This window comes from Ischnura elegans, chromosome 9 (genome assembly GCF_921293095.1).
Source record: "Ischnura elegans chromosome 9, ioIscEleg1.1, whole genome shotgun sequence".
Lineage (NCBI taxonomy): Eukaryota > Metazoa > Arthropoda > Insecta > Odonata > Coenagrionidae > Ischnura > Ischnura elegans.
Genome location: NC_060254.1, coordinates 58,270,931 through 58,276,866, shown reverse-complemented (window position 1 = coordinate 58,276,866; position 5,936 = coordinate 58,270,931). Strand labels below are relative to the sequence as shown.

The 5,936-nt window shown below is 38.6% G+C and overlaps 1 non-coding gene across 1 annotated transcript; it reads left to right on the top strand.

Annotated features, from left to right (window-relative positions):
- Positions 1-571: 571 nt before the first annotated feature.
- Positions 572-643, top strand: Trnaa-ugc. The gene has a single exon. It is a non-coding gene; the product is annotated as a tRNA-Ala (tRNA).
- The last annotated feature ends 5,293 nt before the right edge of the window (positions 644-5,936 follow it).

Sequence of the window (5,936 nt, the reverse complement as noted above, 5' to 3'; positions counted from 1 at the left end):
GACCTCTTTTTCCCCTCTGGAATCTCGTCTCAACCCTCCTCATCCCCTCCAGACTCCTCCCCCCTTCCCTCCACCACCGCGCAACATTATGCCATCATCACTCCACGCTTACTTCCCCACTAATGATTTTTCGCCCACGCGTCGACTCGGCATGAAATACATGATCACGAATATTACGAAAGAGGATCCTCGAGTCGGTCTCTAAATGCGTTGTCATCCACCACGCGTTTAAATGGGTTTGCAAAAGTCGCCACTCACGTCGCTGACGGACAAATTGATCCGAATTTCACGGGGAAATAAGGAATAATTAGGGATGTCAACCAAAATTTACATTTATGATTGTGTGATTTATCAAATTCATAACTATTCAATGCTATTCCTCGCAATGACAATCATTATAATGCAAAATATTTTGAAAAAAGTGGATCGCATTGCGCTCATAACCTCGCCGCCGGCATTTTTGAAAGCCAATTAAAATGCGACCGAAGTGGCAACAGAAATCAGCCTTCTGTGTGATGGAACTGGCACTCCTCTATGAAGTCTTCTTGCAGATGATTGTCATTAAATAAATGGGGATGTAGCTCAGTGGTAGAGCGTTCGCTTTGCATGTGAAAGGTCCCGGGTTCGATCCCCGGCATCTCCAAATTTTTTGCCGGCCTCCAAGGTCCCTGCCTGCCTCACGTCGACTCGCACAAGACGAGATGACTGCGATTACCGATAAAACTGGACGGTAGATGAATATGAGAAACACCTCATGAGATTTGCGCTTTTAGATAACTAAGTTTCTCGCTTTACTTACTTTATAACGAACAATACAGGACTTAAAGAAAATTCCAGCGGAATGATATTCCCATGAACTTCGTCCATAATCGTGTGTCGTTTGTTTCCTTGGCGATGCAATTATTTTTTTTGGTTTACCTTGAACTAAACCATTACAACGTGTAAATGTCCCATTTGAGCACATTTTTTCATTAAAAACATGAAAAACAATAGATTAAATTGAGAGTGAAAAACCTCTTTGGAGCCACCCATCCGACCCTGTCTCAATCGAAGGAGCTCATGAACCAGCGCTTTCCATTGGTCGTACGTTTTAATTCCTATATTATCTAATACAATATGCGTACTATAGTTAGCGCTATCTGGAATTCGATTCTGCTTGTAACTTAAGCGTGAGAACAATTGAAGATTTTATTGTGTCAAAGCAGTTCTGAATAGCGTTCATTAAATCCCCTCACCGAATTCGTTTACTTCGGTTTTCATGCTCTTTAAAATTTTAAGTAAATATTAAACAATTTAAAAACTTGCCATAAGTAGTTTCTCAATGAATGAGTATTTAAAAAATGAATGCGTTTAATTCAGCTGCGAAATGTTTGCTCATGATGTAACAAAATGATAAACTAGAATAATTCCTAAATAAATTCGCCCGTCTTTTCCTCACTAACGGATCCGTATTTTTTATATCCGTTCAGATAAGTTTCTCTTCATTGATGATTCAATATATACATTCGGCAATAATTTTAATTCCAGGTTAGAAGCAATTAAAAATAGGCTACTCACGAGCATGTAGGACTATGACCCTAGTATTCCGTCGAAGTGTACTCTGTCTCATCAAGTTAATCTTCTATGAGTGAGTCCTATGTTTCAATTATCTTATACTACGTACGAGCTTTATCAACTATAATTTTTGTATTTATCGGATTCAAATGTGAAAACGATAAACAATAACATTGTGCAGATCAAAAATATCTTATACATTTAATGATACATAAAAATGAGAGAAAAATATCATAAAATGAAAAATTTTAATATCCATTTTTTTTATGTATGCATTTGCATACAAAGCTAATATTCTGAAATCCGTCTTAAAAATGATTGTTCTTTACCTTTGAAAAGGTCATCAATGTTTAGATTTAAGTGCCCAGCTCACGTAAAAACCAAAGTATACCGAGAATGTAAATAGATTGTCGCAAAAAAACTTGACATTCATTGCAAACTTGCGGCGGGTTAGTATGTTTCAGAGCTGATCGAAGCAGCTGAGAAAGTATCTCTGGCGCAGAGCGACCATATCCTGACGTGAAATTTCAGCAAAAGCAAAAAATATAATGATTGATAACGACATTCCAATCGGTCTATACCAATGTATTTATTGAATTTGGTTCAGTTTTGATCCTTGCTGAGCTACAATCTCCCAAGATGATAAATAAATTCGCCATCATCATCATCATGGTTTTACTTATACTGTATAAAATATAATACCAACATGATCATTGTCGTAAGATGATGACCATCTGGAAACTGCACCCATTTTGTTCCAATTTCTCCGAGTGCATTTGAATTGGCGAAGACACAAGAAAGCATCGTTTCCTAAGAGTAAATCAAGTCTAGTTAATAATGTCGATCAATGGCGACGACACGATTGCATGGATGAGTAGTGTTGAATTAGAAATCTAGAGGACTCTGTTGCCATATGGGTGACAATACTTGGGTCTTGAGAATCCTTCATTAGAGTGTAGATACTCCCCAACATCCGATCAGTGATGTGACGTACGACGGTGGACCCAAAAATAATTTTTTTTTAATTCACAATTTTTAAAAAATTCAACATTTAATTTGTTGCCTTACAAACTTCAGTCGCCTTCAAAGTACTCTCCATTTACACTGATACATCGGTGAAAACATTTTTTTTTCCATTGCAAATGACCTTAGTTGTCGAGGCACCCTAAAAACAAACAAAGCATTTTTTCCACAACGCGAAACACCTTTGGTACTCGTCGTTTCCGATGCCTTGCAGCGCCGCCTTCGATTTTCTTTACACTTCTGTAATATGACCAAAACATTTCCCTTTCATCACCATTTCCATCCGGGGGAAAAAAGGAACTCAAACGTAACCCCTCGTAACGAAGGAAAAGTAATCGAGTTACTGTCAGCGATTACATCTTTGTTAATTTTTACTTGTAGTAAATACATTTTTAACTAGTAATGTTAGCTTGTAATCAACTCCAATGCTCGTGTGAGTAATCGTTTCATTTGAGCACTCAGGAGTGACAATTTGAATCGTGAGCTGTATGCTACTGCATTAAATAATAATTAAAATGATGGTTTGATTTTAGGTGCTCCATGTTCATGGAAATGTTGACAGCGAATGCATCATGTGCAGGAGCAATAACTAAAGTAATTCTAATCGCAATGCAGTTCTTTGAAATCCTACTGTTTACATTTTCAATTGAAAGTAATTTTTTATTGAAATTAATTACAACTTGAACTTGTAATTGAGCCCGATTACATTAATACAACCATTTTCCCCCAGCCTACGACCAAAATAGTTTTTTAATAACTTTGGAAAAATCCCCAAAATATTTTTGTTGTCTTTAATAGGTTTCTTTTGTTCTACAATAGTTAGTCGGAGTTATACATTTTGGTATTAATTTGCAATGTAGCCATTTTTGTCTTGTGCAAAGTAGTTTTTGCAATTTTATTTTTAATTCGTTATTAATAATGTTCTTAAAATATTTCGGTTAAACGATTCAGCTTAAAAAGTACGAGTGCTTCACAGCGCGAACCCACGTCAGTCGGTAGAGCAACTTTTTAGGCCAGATTTTGGTTTTTAGATGATTTCAATTCTGTGCATATATATATTCCATGAATTACGACGAATCCGACCTTTCGGCCAAGACTTAAGAACGTATCCTGTTCGAAAGTCGTGAAGAGTATCTTCGCGCAAGACGCGGTCGCTTGACTTATTTCTTGGTTTAACCCCACGTATTTCTGTCCCTATACATTCTTTTCTATTCAGACTTCCTTCTTCCATAAACTCTTATTCAAAATGTGCTCGCAATTTTCATCTTTTTTTCATTCCTCATCTATCTTGCTCCATTTCCGTTGTAGTTTTCCCTCTACTCCTCTCTCCAGCTTATGAATGTAACAATTTTTTGTTTGTTGTTTGATTATACTGTTGAATATTGAATTTTTTATTGTTATCTAAGTTTTTTCACCATTTATTAATTGTTTTCTTTACCATTATGAGTTCTTTGTAATTGGCCATGTGTTGCTTTGCAGAAACGCCCTCAGACACCTCTTTGACTGCAGAATAGTGTTTAGTACAATGTTTTCTTCGTTTTGTCCACTACTTGTTTATTGTTTTCTTTGCCATCATTTTGCTGTTTTTGGACTACATTGAATAAATAAATTAGATATATAAATAAACTTAATTATTCGCAATTAATATGACCTTAAGCTTTCCACACGGTCGCTCGAGGCGAATCTCTACTGCTCTCTCCACAATATGATTACTACCATATTTTGCTTGTCATTTGATCGTACTGTTGAATATTGTATTGTTCATTGTTGTCTACGTTTTGTTTACTATTTGTTTATTGTTTTCTTTACCATTACGAGCGCATTGTAATTGGCCTTGTGTTGTTTTTGGACTGCATTTAATAAGTAAATTTACTTATTCTTGGTTAAAATGATCTTAAGCTTTCTACACGGTCGAGGCGAATCTCTACTGCCCTCTGTACTATTTGAATACAACCATTTTTTGCTGGTAATTTAATTATACTGTTGAATATGTATAGTTAATTGTTGCTTACGTTTCGTTTATTATTTGATCATTGGTTTTTTTCATTACGAGCCCTTTTTAATTGGCCTTGTGTTGTTTTTTGACAGCATTTTATCAATGAATTCACTTATTCGCGGTTAAAATGACCTTAAGCTTTCTACACGGTCGAGGCGAATCGAGCGAAACGGAAGAAGATCAGTAGAGCGCAATGGCGGCTGGCGAGGAAATGTGAAAGGGGGCGCCTTGCAGAGATGTTGTAGCGGTAAGATGGTGGGAGGAGGGATGGGATGGGAGGGGATACACACACACACGCTCGAACACACGGCATACCTGGAATTCCAGCGGCACATTCCAGAGCGTAGGCTCCCCCTACTCCCCCCTCCCAACGGCGCCTCCCCTCCCCTCCTCCGGTGCATCCGTGAGAGAGAGAGAGAGAAGAGAGGCCACCAATGGCGAGGCAAGGCAAGCGAGCTCTTCTTCTGCCCGATCTACGATACACGTAAAGACTGTATGGCCCCATAGATCTTTCGTATGGACCAGTGGCGATATGTATGGACCAGTAGGGGCGATGAGGGGATAGATCCCCCCCCCCCCCCAAAGCCTCAGACAAAAAAATATTTAAATGTATAGTCTTGTTTTGACGTATAATGACTGCATCTGTTTAAAGTTAAATATTAAGCGCCAAAATTATGTAAAATGTATTTACAGACATTCCGTTTTTTTCCGGAACCCCTGTTGCCTGGGGGTGGCCACACGAGGCTATCCCATCCCCCCCCCCCCAAAGAATATGCCTAGTTACGCCACTGGTATGGACTGTAGAGGTATCTGGAGAGGGCGTTTCTATCGTGAACCGGACGATGAGGGATCTAAACAAGTCCGCCATATTGTTCTACCTCTTGTGAAACAGAAACGCACAGGAAATGAAGATAAATATTCCTCAGAAAAAAAATCGTGACCTCAGAACACTTCGGCAGCCTCGTGCTATAGCAACATTGACGATTTACTTTACTCCCACGCCGCAGTTGATCAATATGCTGGACTACGAAATGTGCCCAGCGCGCTGGGCTGCAGCTACCTGCAATCCACTGTTCAGATTTCAATGTATTAGGGAAACCAAACGAAGTAGAGGTATCTGTAGAGGGCGTTTCCATTGGAGGCATTTGTACCAGGGCGATGCGGGATTTCAACCAGTCCGCCATATTGTTCTACCTTGAGTGAAAAAAAGAAATATGTACACGGGCTCTTAGGATAAATATATCTTAGAAAAAGAAAATTGGGACTTCAGAAAACCTCAGCCTCAAATATCAGCAAACTTTACTATTTATTTATCGCGCACGCCAACGGGAAGTAACAAAAGCGGTTGATCAACATGGCGGAC